The sequence below is a fragment of the Melanotaenia boesemani genome, chromosome 17 (assembly GCF_017639745.1).
Source record: "Melanotaenia boesemani isolate fMelBoe1 chromosome 17, fMelBoe1.pri, whole genome shotgun sequence".
Lineage (NCBI taxonomy): Eukaryota > Metazoa > Chordata > Actinopteri > Atheriniformes > Melanotaeniidae > Melanotaenia > Melanotaenia boesemani.
Genome location: NC_055698.1, coordinates 25,674,488 through 25,697,460, shown reverse-complemented (window position 1 = coordinate 25,697,460; position 22,973 = coordinate 25,674,488). Strand labels below are relative to the sequence as shown.

Genomic DNA, 22,973 nt, shown 5'->3' with positions numbered 1-22,973 from the left:
GGGGGTAAAGAGAGTGGAGGACACCAGAACACCTGGAAGACACATAAAATATTGATTAGACATTGTGTTTCATTGAACTGATGATTTAAACAATCTAAACTTATGTGGAGACCCATTAATTATATTTATTATAAAATGACGCATAAATAAATTCTCCTTATTAAAAACACATTTTCCTGTACAATCGTAAGAAATATCAAGATGAGTCTTTATTTTTTAATAAGACGCTTTGGTCCAGTAACATCAGGATTCTTACAGAAACATATGTGATATAAACGTTCTGAAAGTTGTTTTGCACTTTTTTTCTGCTTATATTACACAAATTAATCATATTTCTCATTCATCCCTGCAGTTTGAGAAAGGCCACATGAAACTGACTGAATGTAGGTTCATTAAGCTTCACAGATATTTATTCAATATGAGACTGAATGAGCTGATGTGTGGGTTTAGTAACAGGTCTGTAATGACTGAAAGCTGCAGATGTTCAATCTTCCACTTTATACATAAAAATATAAAATTACATCCAAGATCTTCAAATTTAGAGAAAGATGAAAGAAAAACAAAGTTTAATAACTCTCTGTGCAGCACTATTTCCAGCGGTTTGTGTGAAAATAACAGGTGTCATGAAACATAGAACCCACTCAGACCCTCTGGCCTTGTTCTACATCAGGACTGCTGGTTCAGTCCCACGAGGGCTGCAGTCCTGCAGGTTCTCAGTGTTTCCTGCTCCAACACAACAACTCAGTCAGGTGTGCTGGAGCAGGGAGACTTTATAAAACCTGCAGGACTGCTGCCCTCACAGGACCAAACTGTGTAGTCCTGGTCTACATGAACCAGATCAGTCCAGAACCAAACACATGTGATCACTGCAGATTGTAGTCTAGGTAGATCTGGACTTTCTCTGATGTCATGCAGACCTGAAAACAAGTTCACCACACAGCAGCTGCAGTTTCTAGACCAGAACAATCCAGCTGTTCTGGTCCAGTCCCACCTCTGGCTGACAGGACTCACCTGCTCTCTCCTGATCCAAAAGCTGATTAACTCAGATGGAGACTTCATGTTTACATGTTACTGATGACAGAGCTTAAACTGACCATCACACATCATAAATGAGCAGAGAGAAAACATCAGAGCTGCAGGTGTTCTGTAGCATGATGATCCATGTTTCAGCTCCTGGATGTGGTCTGAGAGGAAGAGTCAGCAGCTGCTTATTGGTCTGATTCATTTATTAAATGTAGGAACCAGGATGAAGCTTGAACACATTGATCGTAATAAAGTGTCATAATTACATGAACACGTGCTGGCTTCTGGCTGTGGTCGTTAAATCCATTCAACGGGACCTAACAGGAAGTTCCAACTGGAAACTGTCGGCTTTATACTGGTGGACTCAGCCCACTGCTGCTAGTCCAGGTCTGATCCATTTACAGGCAGAACAGCTCGTCTCTCATGTCTGACTTCAGCTTAATGTTTCTAGATGTGTTTTTATTAACACATGTGTAGGAACTCACCTGGTCAGCAGCTCTCATCAATAACAATATTTATTGAACTTAAGCAGAATGAAAATGTTTAAATGTGAAAACCTCCTACAATCAGTCACGTGATGGACTCAACCTCCATCTACTATAAACACTTACCAGACACGCAGGAATCCTGAAACCCGTTCTCTCTGGGTCTGAGAGGAGAAAGAGAGGAGTTAGTTCACTGCCAGAAACCATCAGATCATCTGATCTCACAGCTGACTGCTTCTGCTCTGGTCTCAACAGGATGAGCTTTGATCCAGACTTTTCTGGACTGTAAGTTGCTGGTAGAAGATCAATTCAAAGGCTGGAAGCTTTCATGATCAAAGATAAAAATATCATGTCCACTTTCTAAAAAGTTGACATCAGTCCTGCTGCTGACTGATACAGAAGTGATCAGAGGTCAGAAGGAAAGCAGAGCAGCAGCAGATCAGCTGTAAAACATCTTGTATGACGACGGATGTTCCAGTTCATGGATCCAGTCTGAGAGGACCAGGTCTGCTGGTCTGGATGTTAACCAGCTGCACACTGACAGGATGATCGATAGCAGGTAAACAGGAAGTAGCAGGAACAGGTCTGAGTACAACTTTACCACAATCCTGTCCCACTTGCTGAGTCTGGACACCTGACTGGTTTTACTGGAGGCTGGAGCTCTGATCATCATCTCAGAGGCTCCAAGTGTTTATGGTCCAGATGTAAAATAACAGCTGTAGATGTTCTACATGTTCTGAACTAAAAGCTTTCCAGGAACATGTCAGGATCCTCAGAGAAACTTTTGTTTACAGCTGCTTGGTTCTCTACAAGCTGCTGGACTAATTATTAATATTTATAGCTCATTCCTGTAGTTTAAGAAGAAACATGAATGTGACTTTGAACTGCAGACATGAGCAGATGAACATGAGACTGTATGAGCTGATGTTGATGGTGTCCAACAAGCTCTGCTACAGATGTCAAATCATCCACTTTACAGGAACTCATCTACACTTTACTGACTCGGCTTCTGAGGCATCTCTGTTTTGTTCTGTAAGAATACAGGAACACTGCATGTTTCCAAAATGATCATACGTACCGCAACAGCAGCACAGAACGCAGCCAACAATCTCTCAGCCTGAGAAAAGAGACAACAGGTTAGTTATAAGATCCATCTCTTCTGGTTAAAGTCGGTAACCAGCTGTGGAGGTAAAACAGCTTTTCAGTTACTAAGATAACCTGTGTTCGCTGGACTGTAGCTGCTGGTGTGTCTGGGTTTAAAGCTTTAATACTGTGTACTGTTAGGGCAACAATGACTTAACTAAAAACCCATGACAATAATCAATAATCATATTTTTTTACAAACGGCAGAAAAGTGAAGTTCCACTTAAATTAACCTGAATATTTTCTATATTTTCCATCTCGATGTCTCATTTCTTCCATCCCTGAGAACCATAACGTCATGTTTGCAGGTAAATAAAACAGGATTCAGCATCTTTAAATGAGGCCAAAGTGTCTTTAGGAGTCACTGAAGCAGAATGCAGCAGCATTACAGAGACTTTATTTACTGGAGATGATGACAGTAGTGTCTGTAATATTCTAGAAAAGACCTGAGATGCTTTCATTACTGTCCAGTAAAGTCAGACATTTCTTCTGTGTGAAATCAGAAAACAAAGCACAGAAATGTTCTATTCTAGAGCTCTATGCAGCTCCTTGATTCAGTGTTTATGGCTGAAAGAGTCTCAGAGGGAGACCTCATATCTGTTAAATCCAGGCAGCAGCCGAGAACTGGACCAGTCTGATCAGGTCTGAGTTCAGGAAACACACAGTGTGTTCACATGTAGAAACCTGAGAAGAAGAAATGTTTAAATCTGCTGCTCTAAGATAACCTGGACAAAGGAGGAAGACGCCTGTATGACTGCTAGTTAAATCTCATGTCAGAAATCTAAAGCAGCTTTTAAAACAAGCACCAGATGTGATGATAAAGTAAAACTGAATCATTTATCTTCCTCTTCCACCTTCATCCAGGTATATTCTTCTTCACGTCTGATCTGTTCCTGCTCAGACTGACTGAACAAACATCCTGCTCTCCTCCTAAAACTGAACCTTCTTCTGTGAAAACCTGTAATCTGTGATTCTCTCTGCTTGTTTTCAGCTTGCTGTGAAACAGAAATGTCAGTCAAAGCTCATCCAGGTGTCTCATTGTGGGTCTGTCTGTGTTACCTGACAGAGTTTCCTCCAGGTGAGGAGAGTCTGGCTTCAGCAGATCACCTGGACAGAGAGTCAGAGGATAAATCATCATGTTTAAGTTTAGAAGTGAATCTACAGTTTAGGCCTGAGTCACTCTGGCTGATCACATGATGGTGGATTTACTGACTCATGTTTCACTTTGTCAAGTCAACATAAATTAGTTACTCTGATTACTGGGTCTGCTTACTCTGAGCTGGTTGTGATGTCACTATTACATCTGTTTCTACTGGCTCAGATTTTGGAAGGGTTGTTTCACAGCAAACCAAAAACAGTCAAAAAATCCAGGATCAGGAATTTCTCCCAGAAGAAAGCTGAATTCAGGAGAACATACGTGAATAAAAACAGAGACTTTCAGTTTGAGGTCATCTTCTGCTCTCTGGAGACGGTTGGCTCTTTAAAATACCTTATCAGCTTCCAGCTTCCCGACCACTACACACTCCGAGTTTTCCACATCTAGACTGGTTTGTAGGTTTACTCGTGATACCAAGATGTAAAAAATTATCTTAACACACAACATTAACAGGCTGATTGATCAGAACATTTTTTAAGACATCACCCAGCTTTACTCCATTAAAACTGAACATTTCTTCCATCACATTTAACTCCATTCAGGCCATCAGGACCCACTGGATTTAACAGTCCTGGTAAAACAAAGTCCACTCTTTCATTTCTAAGGTTTAACATATCAGGACAAGATCGATGTGACTTGGTCTTCATCAGATTTCATGTTTTGGTTCATTAAATAACAGCATGGTTAGATGGATGTGTATGTTTTTATCTGATGGTGTATTAAATTCATTTTCAGAGCTGGTGAGAACCAGATAACTTCTCATTATGTCCTGATAAATTACACCTGTGAACTGGAAGAAGATGGACAGTCTGCTTCACATGACTGTAAAATCCTGATAACATGACATGAAAATGTTTAAAGCCGTGGTTTCTTCTGGTTGTTTTAAAGTCAGGAACCTCAGGAACACAGAATCTCTTCTGATGAAGGTTTTATAGCTGCAGCATTACAATATGTATTCATAAATAATGTGCTGGACAAGAGTTGATAACTAGCTTTGGCTTAAAAACTCTGCATGACATCAGCTACAATATTTTGTGACAATGTACAAATGCAATGTCCCAGTCAAATAACTCAAATAAATAAAAATATCTTAAGTAATTTCTCAGTCTAAATGTATTTTAATTTACATTTTTTTCTAAAACTGTGAGAACCACTGCTTTAAATGAAATGAAATGAAATGAAATGAAAAATACTTTATTAATCCCAAAGGGAAATTCAATATTGTAGTAGTAGTAATTTTTTTTTTTTTTTTTTTTTTTTTTTTTTAGTAAAGTAAAACAATCACATTAATTAATTAAGGGCTTTGTTCTTCAGCCTGATAGCTGCTGGAAGGAAGGATCTTCTGTATCTCTCTGTCTTGCATCGGACTTGAACAAGCCTCCCACTGAACACACTCTGTTGTTTCGTCACGGCGTTGTGTAGAGGGTGTGAAGGATCTTCCATTATCTTCGTCAGCTTGTACAGAATTCTTTTTTTGATGATCAACTCCAGCGGCTCCAGAGTTACTCCAAGCACAGAACCGGCTTTCTTGATCAGTTTGTTAATTCTTTTCAAGTCTCTGGTTCTGATGCCGCTGCCCCAGCAGATTGCTGCAAAGCTGATTGCACTTTCAACAACAGACCTGTAGAACATTTGCAACATTTTGGTGCAGACGTTAAAAGATCTCAGCTTCCTTAAGAAGTAGAGTCTGCTCTGACCTTTCTTGTAAATGTACTCAGTGTTGCTTTTCCACTCAAGTCTGTTGTCCAGCTGAACTCCAAGGTACTTGTATTCCTCCACCACCTCCACCTCCTCTCCCATGATGGAAACACTTCTATGTGTGTTCTTGTTCCTCCTGAAGTCAACAATCATCTCCTTTGTTTTCTTGGTATTCAAGATGAGATGATTGTCACCGCACCATTTCACAAACTGACCGACCAGTTCTCTGTACTCTGCTTCTTGTCCATCACTGATACACCCAACAACTGCTGAGTCATCAGAGTATTTCTGCAGATGACAGAACTCAGAGTTGTACTGGAAGTCTGAGGTGTACAGCGTGAATAGAAATGGTGAAAGTACAGTCCCTTGTGGTGTTCCAGTGCAGCTGACCACCATCTCAGACACACAACCTTTCAGTCTCACAAACTGTGGTCTGTTTGTGAGGTAGTCATAAATCCAGGTGGTTGTGGAGGGATCCACCTGGAATTTCTGCAGCTTCTCACACAGCAGAGCAGGCTGAATCGTATTAAAAGCACTTGAGAAATCAAAGAACATGACCCTCAAAGTGCTGCCTGACTGGTCCAGATGAGAGTGGGCTCTCTGAAGCAGGTATATGATTGCATCTTCAACCCCAAGCCCATTACGGTATGCAAACTGTAATGGGTCCTGAAAGGTGTTCACCTGCTTGCTGAGGTGAGCCAGTAAGAGTCTCTCCAGGACTTTCATGACGTGAGATGTCAGGGCGACTGGTCTGTAGTCTTTTGGTTCAGCTGGTTGTGGTTTTTTAGGCACTGGAACAAGGCAGGATGTTTTCCACAGCACCGGGATTCTTTTCTGGCTCAGGCTGGTGTTGAACAGGTGCTGGAGAATCGGACATAGCTGTTTTGAGCAGGTCTTGAGAACTCTGGGACTGACACCATCTGGACCTGCAGCCTTGTTCTGGTTCAGTTTCACCAGTTGTTGCATGACTTGGTTACAGGAGACAGACAGAGTGGAGGTGGAGGCAGAGGAGGTTTCAGGAAGTCCTGATGTGGAGGGAGATGAGGTTGTGTCCAGGTCCTTGACTGAGCTGCAGGGTGACAGAGTGGAGGTGTGACAGGAAAGCTGTGGGCTCATGGAGGGTGTGTGGCTAGTTGGGGTTGAAGCAGGAGGTGAGCTAAACCTATTGAAGAACATGTTCAGTTCATTCGCTCTGTCCAGACCTCCATCGGTCTGATCCTCCTTTATCCCGAAGCCAGTGATCTTCTTCATTCCTGACCACACATCCCTCACATTGTTTTTCTGAAGCTTACTTTCCAACTTCTTCCTGTAGTCCTCCTTGCACTTCTTCATTTGTGTTTTAAGTTGTTTTTGTGTGGACTTCAATAACTCCCTGTCTCCATCCCTAAAAGCTTTCTTTTTGATGTTCAGCAGCTTTTTCAGGTCACTGGTGATCCAGGGTTTGTTATTGGGGAAGCACCTCACTGTTCTTGTTGGAACGGTGCTGTCCACACAGAAGTTAATATAATCTGTCACACACTCAGTCAAGGCATTGATGTCATCTCCATGAGGTTCACATAGGACGTTCCAGTCTGTAGCCTCGAAGCATCCTCTCAGAGCATCTTCAGCTTCATTAGACCAGGTTCTAATAGCCTTTCTAATGACTGGTTGTTGCTGAACGATGGGCTTGTAGGAGGAGGAGAGAAGAACTAGGTTATGGTCTGATCTTCCTAAAGGTGGCAGGGCAAAGGAGCTGTATGCATTTTTAATATTTGCATAAAATAAGTCCAACGTTTTGTTTTCTCTGGTGGAGCAGCTGACAAACTGTTGGAAAGTTGGTAGAGTTGCAGAGAGGGAGATGTTGTTAAAATCTCCAGAGATCGCCACAAATGCGTTTGGATGTTGTGTTTGAAGCCTGGCCACTACAGAGTTAATGACATCACAGGTAAGTCTATACTTACCAAACAGTCGATAAACACCAGGTGTTTCTCTCTGTAGTCTGAGAAAAACAGATAAACAGTTTATTATCTGAGCAGAGAGAAGTCAGTCTGCCAGAACTCCAGCGCACACACATAATACTGATTATACCACATTTCCATTTTATTTTACTGTAAAATCTTCAATGCAGCTAATTTATAAAACACCAGATAATGAGCAGGTCCTCTCAGGGCATTTTTAATGATACAGTCCAGTTCAGGTAATTATAATCCAGTTCAAACAGATCTGCTGTATGAGGAGTCCAGTTTAACTGTACCCGTTTCCTCTAAAGAAGTTCTTACAGAATAATGACCTGGCCATAAAAAACAATTCACTGAAGCAGTCATTTTATTTCTGTGTAGAGTAGTATGTTAAAAGTCATGTGGACATAAAATCAGTAATAAATACAAGTAATTCATTTTCCATCTGGTCAATCTGATGTATGTCTCACCTTTACTGACAGCAAACAGCTGTAAGACACAGCTGCAGTTAGACTGTAGAGTCCTTTCGTTATCTATGTTTATTCTGGTTTCAGTAAAAATCCTCATACCTGTCTGTGCCACCAGAGAAAACATCTCATCTCTGCATGTTTTGGTCCATGTCAGCTTAGCAGTTAACTCAGTTATAACATTATTAATTTTCCAGCTGTGCATATTAAACCTTTTAACTGAGAATGAGAGTTTTCTGACTGATTAGTCCATCCAGACACAATAGCATTAGCAGTTAGCTGTATATGACGCCCTCTGACAAAACACACCTAATTATCACCAGCTCAGGTTTAACAGACAGCTAGCAGTTAGCATAATGCTAATCGCTACTATAGTTACTATGAGTGGGATAGTAATGAATTTGGTTGCTTTCTCCCTATCGGCCATTAGCCAGGTCAGAGTTACTTCGGCTCTGTGGTTAAAGGATAAATAAATTTGGTTGCTCGTTGGTTTGTTTGAATTATTTTTTTAAGTTTAACATGAGCTGAAGACATAGAGTGTGTCTCAAACCGCGCACTTACATGAGTGCACTGGAAGGTAGTGTGTAGTGCGCACTAAGCACTACCTTCTGTAGTGCACACTATCGTGGGTAAGTCCTGATCCAAATTGAGCACTAACGTTTTGCACTTACCGGTAGTGACGTACCAGCTTAGCAGCGCCGCTCTGTTAATATACTTTTTTTTTCTTCCAAAATCATGTTAACATACGTTTTTGCGTGTCAACATACTTTTATGCTATTAAATGCCTTTTAAAAGGCCTCATTTGTGAAACAAAGAACCGCGGCCTCCACTGTATTAATCTATCTCAGTTGATAATAGAAACCATCAGCACACATTCATGTGTCTTTGCATGTCTCCCTCATACTTGTTAGTATAAAGTGCAATTTAAAACACTAAAAAACAGCTTTTAAATAAGCAAAGATATCTTAACTGAATTAAAGTACGTTACATTATACATCTGTTTTCATCTGTGTTTACACTGATACCGTTCACGTCTGGCAACAGTAAACCGGTTATACTAGAAACCATCATTTAAAATATGAAATGCAGTAATGAAGACGCTAAAACAGGGATACAGAAAACATTTTATTTAAACTTTTTATTAAAACATTTCTCTCTTGCCACCTCTTCTTCTCCACAGCAGCATCGTAGCCCGCAGGTGGTAAATGCCTCAGTGCCACTGCTTGCTCTGTAGTTTGATGCCACAGTGACCTACGGTGAACACAGAATGGCAGGTTATATAAAAGCAAACATTATTATGTACTTTATGGGTACTTTGCAGGCGCTTATCTAAAGTGATGTACAATCAGCTACGGCTTCGTCAGCGGTACCATGGAAACGGGCCGGTTCTCTAACCAGCTGTGTTTCCTAATCAGTTTTCAGATCAAGGACCATTTCGTTTACGCCAGAGACCCTGCAGTGCTTAATCTGGAGGTTCAACAATCATGAATAAACATACGGAACCTATAGCATTAATCATTTTTAACACTTATAGCCCATCTACATCCGCGAAATCTGCTATAAAACTGCTAACATTTACGTTGCTAACTCTACTGCAGCCTCCAACAAATGATCAGATCCATAACTGTCATCAAGGATAGAAGAGATAAGAAGCATGCTGCAGTGTATATTAGAATTATGATCAAATAACTTCATACTTACAACAGTTGAAAATACCCTCCGCCTGCATCGGTATCGCTTAGTCGGTGGCTGCCAGCTCTGAAAAACTGGTTGAGAGTCCCTCCCCTTCCGCTACGTCAGCAAGATGGTGTCCGTTTAGTGCGTGTAGTGTCCATTGTTTCGCACTAGATTTTTGGCCGAGTTTAGGGCAGCATTCGGGTACTTTCAGTGCACTGAGTTTTTACTGAAATTTCTGTGTCAGCGCACTAAGCACTTAAATGTAGTGTCCGAAGTATAGAAGTGCGCCGTTTGGGACACACCCATATTTATCATCTTAAAATTAGCCGTTAGCGTCCGTTAGCGTTAGCAACGCGAACGGTTAGCTAGCTTCAGATTGTTAAAATATACTTGTTCATATGGTAAATTTCGATTATTCTTTGGCAGAATTTTACATCGTTTACCATTCAGCAACAACTCTGGACATGTTAGGAGATGTTTAAACGTGTTTATAGTTTATAAATTAATCATTTAACCGAGGGACATTAGCTACTAATCTCCGCTAGAGTGACGAAGCAAAGTGGATGTACTTCCGGTCCGTTTCGATTAAAACTGTTAAAATAGTAATTAATTTCAATCGTTCTTGGACTGATTTTACTTCGCTTACAGTTCATCAACATCTCAGGACATGTTCGAGGACGTTTACAGCTGTTTATAATTAAAATATTAATAATTTCAGCGAGAGAAAAAAATGGCATGTACTCACTGTTTGCCAAAGCCAGCAGAAGGGGAGGGGCGGGAGCGGGCTCAACGATCTCATAGAAAGGGGCGTGGTGACTTTAGGTGAAATCAGAAATTCCAGTGCTTGGTTAAAAACTGTGTAAAATATAAATAAGTTAAGTTCTCAAACATATCAGTCTACTAACTAACAACATCATCGAAATAATGTAGACAGATTTAATACAATTACAACTGTAACTTGGATGATTTAAGTGTGATAATACCCAGCTGGCATTCGACCGACGTTAAACGTTTAAATGTGGTTGAAATAATGTCAGTTTATGAAAAAACGTTGATTCAATTTTAAAACAACGTTGAACACAAAATAGTTGAAGTAGTGTTGTCAACTCACCATGGATTCACCATGGAAATATAAACAATTCTTTGTTGTATGTCGAATTAACATTATTTTTACAACCATGACTAATAAAAAATTTCTGAAATATATCAGTTGAAAAATAATGTTGATTCAACATCCAAACAATGTTGATCAATTAACTGTTGAAAAATTGTTGATGCATGAATAATGATACAGTGTTAAAAGATCAACTCTCAATCAAATTTAAGTTTTGCCTAGGTTGCTGTAAGTTGTTTTTGCACATGCAAAGATGGGCACAGCAAATTGTGTATCTTGGGGCGGGTAGTGATGGAATGAAGTTTATTTTCGAAGTTCGATAGCGTCCCGTTTGCTCATGCATCTAGTCGGGCTTCTAAGGTAAACGGGCAGTGACAGAAGCAACTCCAGTCTGATTCGTCAGTTTGGAACATAGTTCAAGGACTTGATTGGTAGATGGCAGTTGTCTGTCACCTCCTTTATTGTGGTGACGGTGACACCCGCTTGCGCATGTGCAGTGGGTCTGTGTCGTCATCGTCAGGCTAGCAGACAGACCAGTTTGAACTGGTTGGATTTGGCGGTAGTCGCAACAATAAAACTGTGATGTTATGCTTTGGTTAATAGTTAGTTTTGGCTATACAGCCAACAGCAGCATTCGCCAACGGGTTTACTGGAAGTGGTAACTAACGTTAGCTAGAAGAGTGTCTTTTGAGCTAGCTAGCACATGCTTACACTTGTTAGCGGTATTTGCTGCTGGAGGAAAAACCCAACCTGACCCTAGGTTATTCAGTTGTCTCTTGTTGAGAATACACCACCAACATTTATCAAAATTGAGTTTGAAAGACGTATGTTAATTAACGTTACACTTTGTCCAGACTTATAAGAAATGTGTCAGACCAGTGTTGGGCATCCGGCTGAAAACACGGTTTTCATACATTACATAATCTGTAATTTGGCCTCCTGCCACAGACTGTTGTGGAAATTATTAGTTACCTGTAGAGTTTCTGTGAACTCTGTAGCTTGTATATTATAATAGATAATAAGATTTTGTCATTTATTTAATTATGTTACTTTTCTGATGTCAGGTCAGCAGTTTATTTCCCCTTTTTTATTTTCAGTTATAAGTTATAACAGAGTCTGAACATCATGGTCTGATGAATAAGGAGGTTGAATAAAAACTCTAAACCAGGGGTAGCCAACGTCGGTCCTCGAGAGCCACAATCCTGCAGGTTTTCCAAATTTCCCTGCTCCAGCACACATGACTTAATCTAATCTACACTCACAACGCCATAAGTCAAGGCCACATCAACGGACCGCTACTAATGCCGCTGACTGTGGATTTTATCTGGTTTTAACGGTTTTTTTATATCGTTTTAACCTTTTACCAGTCGAACGTTTAGCTCCCTTTTTACGGTGGAGAAGGATTGTTTTTAATTTTAACCAGCGAGTTCTTCGCTTTTTACTGTCAGCCGCCGACTGACAGCGTGGGAACGCTGCTGTCAACAAGCCCCAGCCACTGCTAGCTATCGGTTTGAGATGGCTACCCTTCCGGATAACTGCTTGGAACCAAAAGACAAACTGATCACTAGCCTGAGGGAAGATATCCGGAAGCTATCAGAAGAGCTGAGGTCCAAGAGTGAAATACTTAACTCTCTGCTGGATGTGGCCCACCAGCAGTCACTGTGCATAGCCTCGCTGAAATCGGCACTTCAGGACACCGTGCCATGGGATCTCGCTACCTCTCCCCGGCCTTCATCCAGCTCCACACCTAAACGATCGCTACTCTGGTCCGAGGTAACATGCCGCACCAAGAAAACATCCGCCCTGGTTTTATCAAACCGCTTCGAGGTCCTGTCGGCACCGCCTCCTGACGAAGGGATGATATCCAGCTGCGCTGTCGGTCCGGAGCCGACCAACACTGCACCAGCCACCGGCTCTGCGCAGACCAAGGCGCCCGGTTCCCGGCGGTCATCCCGGGGCTCATCCTCCACAAAGCGGCGACAGCTCCTCAGAGCCGCGGTAAAGGAAAACGCCGCGTCTCGCCGCAGCCCCGCCCGGAAACACCCTGCCAGGGAAGGAGCTTCGTCTCCGGCGTCTGCTGCCTCTGATACCGCCGTGGTCTCTCCTCCTTTGGCTGCCGCCGCAGAGGCTCCCATGTTGGCTGCTGGTGCCGTGGATCCTGTGAGGCTGCCGGCTGGAGCTGGTCCTCGCGTGCTCGTCCTTGGTGACTCCATCGTTCGAAACATCCGCATGAACAGGTGCCACACATCCTCCCACTCAGGTGCAACAGTCAATGACATCTTCAACTCTGCCCACCAACTGACTCATAAACATCCCACAGCCTCAACTCTGGTAATACATGCAGGTACAAACGATCTCAAGTTCCAACAGTCAGAAACTTTGAAGGCAGATTTTATCAACCTCATCCACAACATCCAACAGCTAAATACACAGTGCATCATTTCTGGACCACTACCCTCACCACGTTTTGGAGACATTAAGTTCAGCCGAATTCGTCAACTCCACATCTGGTTAAAACATTACTGTCACTCCATTAATATCCCATACATTGATAATTTCACCACCTTTCTCAATAGACCGTACCTCTTCCAATCAGATGGCCTTCACCCCAACTATGCAGGTTCTCAACTCCTTGCTCTGAACATTTATCTCACCCTTCAATCCTGCAAAGCTCTTTCAGACTGACAATCCGGTCAGAACACATCCTTTCCAGTTAACACCGTCTCTGTTACCCATCATATTCCAGTACACATCACCAGTAGAAATTATCAACATTCCCATTTACATTTTCGTAGCTCTGACAGATGTCTCCGTCCTATACAAACAACTCCTGTATTAGATCCATCATCAACAACCCCAAAATTGGACTTACCTACAACTTTTAGAATGGCTCTTTTAAATGTAAGATCATTATCAAACAAATCTTTTATTATTAATGATCTGATTTTAGATAATAACATTGACTGTCTCTTTTTGACAGAAACGTGGCTTGGCGCTGATGCATCAGTTATTCTCACCGAGGCTTCCCCACCAGATTTTAATTTTTTATTTTCTATCAGGGGAGGTAAGAGGGGTGGTGGAACAGCTTCAATTGCTCAACGGTCATTATCCGCACAACCAATAATACTGACAAACTATTCTTCATTTGAGCATCATTCCTTTGTTTTTAGCAATCCGCCTATTTTAGCTATAACAGTTTATAGACCACCAAATCCTCCCTCTGGTTTTATTCAAGAATTTTCTGAGTTCTTATCTACCATACATATCAAATACAACAAGATTTTAATAACTGGTGATTTTAACCTACACATCGACAATAGTGGTAATCCCCATACCAGTGAATTTTTAAACCTTTTAAATAATATGGATTTTAAGCAGTACGTCACACAGTGTACACACAACAGGGGACACACCCTGGACTTGGTCATAACCTACGGCCTGTCCACTGGTGTGTCCTCTGTTGTTGACCTGGCTGTGTCAGACCACTACTGTGTATTTTTTAACATCACCAGTTTTAGCAAGCGGCAGGCCCTGGTGAGAACTGTGAGGAAAGGGTATATTAATTCTGAAGTGGCTGCAAATTTTATTGACATTTTAAATCGAACTCCTGCTCAGATTTTATCTGCATCATGTGATTTTACTGTAGATCATTTTAACAAATAACTGGCATCTGCCATTGACTCAGTAGCTCCACTTAAAACAAAAACATTAAAAACACAATTAAAAACTCCATGGAGAAATGAAGAAATTAGAAAATTGAAAAAAGGCTGCAGGAGAGCTGAAAGAAAATGGAGAAAAACCAAACTCACAATACATTATGAAATCTTACGTGAACAACTCAAAAATTACAATAAAACTGTTAAAGAGGCAAGAACACACTACTTCTCAAACCTAATTACAGATAACAAAAACAACCCCCAATTCCTTTTTAAAACCATCGACCTTTTAATAAATACTGGGGGTAACAAGTCCACCATGCCGCCATCAGCCAACGCATGTGAGAACTTTGCATGTCACTCCAGAAGTAAAATCAATGCTATTAGATCCAGTCTTGTATCACAACAAAATTTTAGTTTTAACAGATCTGAAGCATTGTTTTTAGCCAAAGAAACACTGGAGAGTTTTGTCCTGGTTGATGCAGAGATGCTTGGTCGAGTTTTCTCCCAGCTAAACCCAACAACCTGCCTTTTAGACCCCATTCCCACATCTCTTTTAAAAACATTTTATGGTTTCTTCGAGTCTGAGCTTTTAAATATTGTAAACTGCTCTCTTCAGACAGGTGTCTTCCCATCTGCCTGTAAAACAGCTGTGGTGCGGCCTCTTCTGAAGAAGAGTAATTTAGACTGCAACATCCTTGACAACTACAGACCTGTATCCAATCTACCATTTTTAAGTAAAATTATAGAAAAGGTTGTTTATACTCAATTACATGGGTTTTTAAACAAACACAACATTTTAGAAAAGTATCAGTCTGGTTTTAGGACAAACCACAGTACCGAGACGGCCCTTTCAAAGATTGTCAGTGACCTTAGACGTAATTTGGACTCTCAGAAACTTACTGTCCTGGTGCTACTTGATCTTAGTGCTGCTTTTGATACAGTGGACCACCAGATTTTATTAGACAGACTGAGAAGTCTGGTGGGCCTCTCAGGTACTGTTCTTAACTGGTTTTACTCCTATCTGGCTGATCGAAAGTTCTTGGTGAGTATGGATACATACTCTTCAGGAATCTATGACATAAAATGTGGGGTTCCCCAAGGCTCAATTTTAGGCCCAATACTTTTTAATCTTTACATGTTGCCACTTGGAGACACGGCATTGATTTTCACAGCTATGCTGATGATACACAGCTTTACATCGCCGTGTCTCCTGATGACCTAGAGCCAGTTAACACCCTTTTAAACTGTATTTTAGACATAAAGTCATGGATGGCAGTGAATTTCTTGCAGCTCAACCAGGACAAAACTGAGGTTTTGGTCATCGGTCCTGAAGACAAGAGAGAGATAATTTCCTGCAGACTGAAAAACTTCAAACCCTCTCAGTGTGTGAGAAATCTGGGTGTCCTTTTCGACTCTGAGCTGAATTTTATTTCACACATCAGAAATGTCACAAAGACAGGCTTTTATCATCTTAAAAATATCGCCAGAGTTCGCCCATTTCTCTCTCTTGCCAGCACGGAGGTACTAATGCATGCTTTTATTTCCAGCAGGCTAGATTATTGTAATGCCCTGCTCTCTGGTCTTCCCAAAAAGTCTATTTCTAGTTTACAGTTACTGCAAAACTCGGCAGCATGAGTTCTGACGAGGACCAGGGGGCAAGAACACATTACACCGGTTTTAAAATCGCTGCATTGGCTCCCCGTGCGCTTCAGGATTGATTTTAAGGTTCTCTTACTTGTTTATAAATGTCGTAATGGTCTTGGGCCTTCTTATTTATCTGACATGTTTTCAAATTATGAGCCCTCGCGGACCCTGAGGTCCTCTGGTACCGGCCTTTTAACTATTCCCAAAGTTAGATCTAAAACACACGGTGAGGCCTCGTTTCATCATTTTGGTCCTCAGCTGTGGAACAGCCTGCCAGAGAGCCTCAGGGCTGCAGAGACTGTTGATGTTTTTAAGAAGAGGCTCAAGACCTTCCTTTTTAGTTTAGCCTTCTGATTTGATTTTATTCATTTTCTATTATTTATCTCACCTTATCTTATCTTATCTGTCTCATTTATCTATTTTATTTTTTTATATTTTATTATAGCTTCTTAACTGTTTCCCTATTTTATCGTTGTTTTAATCATCAATCAATCAACCTCGTTTCATCATTTTGGTCCTCAACTGTGGAACAGCCTGCCAGAGAGCCTCAGGGCTGCAGAGACTGTTGATGTAGCTTCTAAACTGTTTCCCTATTTTATCGTTGTTTTAACTGTTTTAACATTTTTAACTCCAGTGTTTCTTTATGGGGATCCTAAACTCTGGGAGTCAAGCCTGCTTGATCTGCCCTCTGCAAACATGACTTGACTGGCTCCTGGTGTGAATGGGTCCCCAAAAATGCCGTTTCCTCACAGCAGCGCCAAGCCAGAGACAGATATTAGGAGTTTGTGTGTGTGTGTGTGTGGATGGGTGAGGGGGGGTGGGTGGGAGGTGTTTTATCTGTCACATAACTGGGTGTGTAAATGGCTTATTGTTTTTGTTCTGTGATTTTCTTTTTTCATATTAATATGCATTCATTTATACTATGTAAAGCACTTTGTGTTGCCTTTGCATGAAAAGCGCTTTATAAATAAAATTTGATTTGATTTGATTTGATTTGATTTGATTTGAATAAAGAGTTTGAATTCAATGTTCTTTTTTGTGGGCTTTTTTGAAAGTAAGCCATTAAACATAAAATGTACCAAAAATATATTCAACATTAAAGAAAAAAAAAATCTAATACATGTTTTGTATTTGATTGGGTCTCAAATATTTTGAAGTTTAGTATGCCATACCAGAACTGAAAGTTTACAGCTTCAATTGAATGCCACAATTAAAATGCTACATTTAGACTAATCTATATGTGTAAAGTAATTTCTAATTAATGACATGCTAACCCTTACCTGTGTCTAAACCCTCTAAAAATGCAGAAAGAGCACCGATGGGCATCCCCTAGCCCTCAATCTCGATCCTTGGCACACAGTGGAAGCAGGAATGAGTCTCTCTCCATTTATGTATCGTTCCAATGGTCGAAGGTAATTTTTTTAAAATGATCATCAAATAAGGGTGTAATAATTCACTTAACTTACAATTCAAGTGTCAAATGTTTCAGAGGATCTTTAAGAAAATGTTTCTTTAAATCACTTTAGCTAATGTTTTAGCTTCTAAAGCTTTTTAGCTTTAGCCACCTGCCCCCCAGTAAAAGTGGAAATTTCTATGCCAAACTATAATTTCCACTATTTGTAATTATAGTCATAGAACTACAAATCTTCCAGACGTAAGAAAAAGTTGTTGTAGTGATCTCAGCACATGTCACATGTTAATTTCCGATCCCCAGCAAAATTAGAAATTTCTTTGTAAACTTATCTTTCCCACTTTGTTATTAAGCTGTATTTACAATATCTAATGTAGTAAACTTTTTATCTTTTTTAAGCAGATTATTCAGTCCTGGTTAAGAGAGTCTGTCCAAATCCCTTTCTCAGAGATGGCGTTTGGGGTCCAAAGGGTCTTCCACTCATGGACCAAGGTATTTAATTTGAATATGATCACACACACACAATGATATTGATAGGTTTTAATGTAGTGATTCCCGGGGACTCATATGGGGGTTAGACAAAAGCAAAATACCTGTGCAGCTTTTTTCTCTTCCCATCATGACTGCGGCTCCATCTGATGTCATGCTCATCACTTTGGTTTATGAAACATCTAGGTCTGACATAATTCTTGACTCTACAAGAAATCATATGCTGTTGCAGTCTAGAGACCTACATTCACTTTTTGTACAATGTGTTTTGATAAATGCAACATAAGGAAATTTTGTGTTTTGGTATTTTGTTGTAACTGAGTGGTAAGCATCTGCTAATACTGATCTGCTGTTTTTTTGTTTGTTTGTATGTTTTTGTTTGTTTGTTTTCTTCCTTGTAGACACTGTCTTCAGTTCACAGGACAACAACAACAAACATTGAGTATATTTCAAAAGACTAGAAATATGCACCAGAGAGGATGGGAGGTTTTCCTGCAGTGTTGAATGTTCCCTAAGTTCAGGACATTTTTCAGTGTACAGCATTTTCCTATGCAGAAACAATATTGTCAATGTTGCCCAATGTTTGGGCTGTTTTTCATTGTCAGATAATAAAGCAGTGTCATACTTTATAGAATTGTCTTTCTCTTCCTTTGACGAGTTGGCTCATTTCATAGCTGTTGTGAACATTTAAATGACAAATGTATTTGGTCCTTTCTGTGTATTGTAGATGAGATCTCTTTTAAGATTATTAATTACACAAAACATTGTGATTGCTATGTCTTGTCTGGTAAAGATAAAAATATGTCCAATAAGAGAGCCATGCACTCGTAAATGGAGATTTAGTTGATTAAAGTGTAAAGTGAAATACAAAAAGAATTTACTTATAACCATTGTGTTTGTTTTTTTTTGTTGTTGTTTGTTGCACTGTTTTTCAAGAGATTCTGCAAACTTAGTAATAATGTACCCATTTCAAGGTGTTTGCTGTTATTGGAGCTAAATTGTTCAACACAAATACTTTAGTAAAAACAGTGAATCATAACTATATATACATGTCAAGCTATCTTGAAAAGCAAGACTTCATAGTGATGTTGAAATTTCAACGTTGATTGGATTTGCAAAATCGAAACTAAAATCAATGTTGATTCAATGTTGGCAAATTCACCTATGTTGAGAAACATGACGTTAAAATGACATTGCTATTTCAACGTTGATTGGATTTGCAAAATCGAAACAAAATTCAACAGTTATTCAACACTGGCACCCGACGTTGATTCAACAGTGACTTGACGTTAAAATGCCAGCTGGGTAAGGTCACATTAAGGTGTCCAAACACTGTTCAGTCAATGAACTCCTTCTTAAAACTAAATGTTTCACATACACATAGTGAATAAAATAATGACTTTTGAAAGTGTGGTGTTAATCATAAAATGTTTTTACAAAGAAAACTTCTGTATATTATTCATGTGTGCATGATAATTGTGTGTTGGCATATACAGTATATATTGTTATGGTACAGTCAGCTATTACTCCATCAGAAGTGACAGGTTAACTTATTAACATTGCACATCTTTTACAAATTGAAGGAAAGAAAAGTAAAAGCAAAACAACATGGAATTAACATAGATGATGTTGATATCTCATGTTTGCTCCAGTCAGAAAAGAGATGGCAGGTCAGGCTGTCGATGAAGGTAGAAGAGGTCCAGTCTGGGGATAAAGGTAGTTTTCTTTCTGAGGTGGAATTTAATCAGTTGTAGCCCAGAAGATGATGGCTAGTTAACAACTACCAGGTGATGGTGGTTGGCTCTGCTTTGCTTTGCAGCTGAAGAGGAACTCAAACAAAATATAATTGAACTTTTTTGTCATTGCAACCAAAAGTACAATGAAATTACAAAATGAATCAGACTAGCTTTAACTAAATTACTATGTAAAATGTCCACAATTTGCTTAAAAGAGAAGACTAGGCTTAAATAATTATGAAGTTCTAGTAAAATCTGATAAAAGTACCAAGTTACTCTAAAATACTAAGCAAAGACAAACATGTAGCCATTTCAGTTTGACACCCTAATAATGTTAAAATGTTTTGAAAACGTTCAAGTGAGAATTTGTAATTCTAAAAGGTTACGTAACTTCTCTGGTGATGGTAGTTGGCTCTGCTTTGCTTTGCAGTTGAACAATAATTCCATGAATAAATGACCATATAAAATGTTCCCACCGTCTTTAAAAGAAAAGACTAGGCTTAAAATTCTACTTAAATGTATTTGTACAAAAGCAGGCAAAATGTATTCAGTGTTATTTCCTAACTGTACAGATCTCAAAAGTGGGAATGACCTACATGCTTATTTTGTATTCCCTTTAATTTCTTTAATTTTTTTAGTCATGTACTATCAGCCACAAACCCTTAAGGGCTCCTTACATGTATTACACTATCTTCCACCATCAAACTGCAGAGTTTATCCTTATAACATTTAAAGAACTCTACCGTAGCATGCAATATTTTTAGTGAATGTTATGCTGTGTGGTGAAAGAATCAAATTTACCCAAATGTTCCATCAACAGCTAATTAGAAAAACATGCATAAAAATAACATTTATAAAATGAAAGCACAAAGTTAACTAGAAAAATTGATAATAAATTTTGACGGGTGCCAATGCAGCTACTGCTCATACCCCAGCTTGGCAGCCATTTTACAAAGACTGTGGTGACAGCAAAGGTTTGAGGGAGGGGCTGTGGACAGACACAAAGACCCCTAGACACACCTACAGTATGATCTATGCCTTGTTAAAGAAGTATTTATGGAGCTGAAGTCAACAGCTGAAGTTTTAAAAGTACAAATAGCAGAGGAGGACAGACAGACAGTCCTGGAAAACTGTTCCCCACTTTTCTGTCTGTATGTCTGTCCTCCTTGCATGTCTCCTGCTCTTGTTCTTTCTTAACTTATCCAGGACTGTCTCTCTGTCCCCCGTAGGAGGATTTTAATACTCGACACATTACCATCAACCAATAGTAAGGTGAAGTTTTCATATATGAGTATATGTACGTCAGACACTGTACTGACTGATTTATCTGGTCAGGAGGTCTCTTTCTGCAGCCCTGAAGAGGCGAGCAGGGCTAGAGGACAATGATCCAGACATTATCAGAGCAGGACACCAGTGTACGGTAGGATTGCAGGTAATTTCTTTCCTTTATCTTTTTTTAAATATTGTAAAATAAAAACGAGCAGTGGTCTCAGTTCTCTTCTCCTGCTGGTCTTGTTGTCCTCATCATTTCACAAGACAATAGAGGACAAAGAGATGGTCCTGGAAATCTGTGTTCCTCAGTTTTTGCAGACTATTCCTCTGTCCTCCTCTCCTGTAGGTTCTTTTGTGTCCAGACATTCTTTGTGAGCAGTGGCAGAGCGGTTTCATTCCAACCAGTCTGGTGTGTTCAAGGTGAAGTGGGAAATTTCAGGAATTGTCAAATGTTCTAAGTTTTGGTACTCCGGCTTCTTTTAGCAGTCCAAATATATACATGTTAAGCTGATTGATCATAGGACTCAATGGTAGTGGTTGTTTGTCTTACTGTGTTTGCCCTGTAATGGACTGCTAAGCTGTCCGGGGTGCACCCTGCCTCTCACCTGGGAAATGCTGGTAATTGGCTCCAACCCCCAGCATTGTGATAAACTGACTAGAAAATGAATGGATGGAAAGCAATCAATCAGAAGTGTGGTGCTTAGTCAAATGTGTACACTCTTAACCCAAATTAGCTGACATTACTCGCAAATCGCGTGGAAACCCGTTGCCCTATACCACTTTAGTTTTTACACAGGCTAAAACTAAATATGTTGACTACTATTAACACGGAAACATTAATTTCTACAAAGCTTAAACTAAATATGTTGAGTATTTTTAACATGGAATCCCAACTTTTTACACAAGCTGAAACTAAATATGCTGAGTACTGATAATATGACATCCTAACTTTTTACAAAGCTTAAGCTAAATATGTTAAATAGTATTAACACAGAATCTTAAGTTTAGTATTTATATTTGTTAGAGTGTACTCAAAATTATTTAACATAATTAAATTACTTGTTATTGCTTTTAATTTTGCATCACAACTACAATATTTACCTCTAATTAAACTACCTTTTCTTTGACAAAAAATAAATAAAATATTGCTGAAAAAGTTGCTTCAATTGGATGGAAAAAAATAAACAGCGTTAAATGCTCCAAAGCATTTTATTTTGGTGGAAAATGCAGAAAACAATACATTTTCTTATAAACTTATCAGTAGGTGAACATTAACACATCCAACCTATAATAATTAATCTTAAGAAGGTCATTTCAAATTATTGAAAAAATGTGTGGTTGCTGAATTTGTGTGGGTGTTGTCTGTGTCTATGCTGTTTGTTGGTGTTGTCTGTGTTGGTTTCGTGTGGGGGTGTTGAATGCATAACATATTCACCAGAAAAAACATGCATTTGACTGGAAATTATAGTGGTAAATCCATAACAAAAAAGGTCAAGAAGCATCTGCTCAAATGTACAAAAGATTACAAACAGAATGCTTGATTTGCCTAAATGAAGGGAAGCCAGCACATGAACCAACAGAGATATCAGAACAATATCCAACTCCATCTTCATAGACTAATGATGCAACAATAACTGAAACAATGTTATATGTTTGCCACAACTCCTCTCAATTTAAATTTTCATACTACGCCCATCATTCAGTATTTAAATGTGTATATTGTTAAAGTGTCAGTGTTTTTTTATGTATGGGACTGTGTTGTGAGTAGGTGTTGAATGAGTCTGTTGCTTGTGTATGTCTGCATTTTAAACATGCATGTTTTCCAGTAAATAAAAAAGGTTTACCCGATAGTCAAAGTGTTTTTACCAGTAGCAAAACAAAAACAAAAAAACAGTTAAAGCTTATTCCAAGAGAGCTGACATCTCTTTACAGTGTGAGCTGATTTTTCAAAGTCTGTAGCTTTGGTTTTAGGTCACTGTGGCCTAATGAGAGCAATACCTGCTGGATGAACAGAAATGTTAGCTTCATTGTCTTAGGGTAGTTAAGATGGAGTGCATATGTG

General features: G+C 39.5%; 1 protein-coding gene and 1 long non-coding RNA gene across 2 annotated transcripts in view; both read right to left on the bottom strand.

The window, feature by feature from the left end:
• LOC121656682 (C-type lectin domain family 4 member F-like) overlaps positions 1–22,973 on the bottom strand; it is a 781,688-nt gene that overhangs the window by 435,113 nt on the left and 323,602 nt on the right. The gene's annotated exons all lie outside the window — the stretch shown is intronic.
• LOC121656746 lies at positions 1,633–7,476 on the bottom strand. Its single transcript, XR_006013466.1, has 3 exons — positions 7,446–7,476; positions 2,587–2,625; positions 1,633–1,672 (listed from the first exon to the last, which is right to left on the bottom strand). It is a non-coding gene; the product is annotated as an uncharacterized LOC121656746 (long non-coding RNA).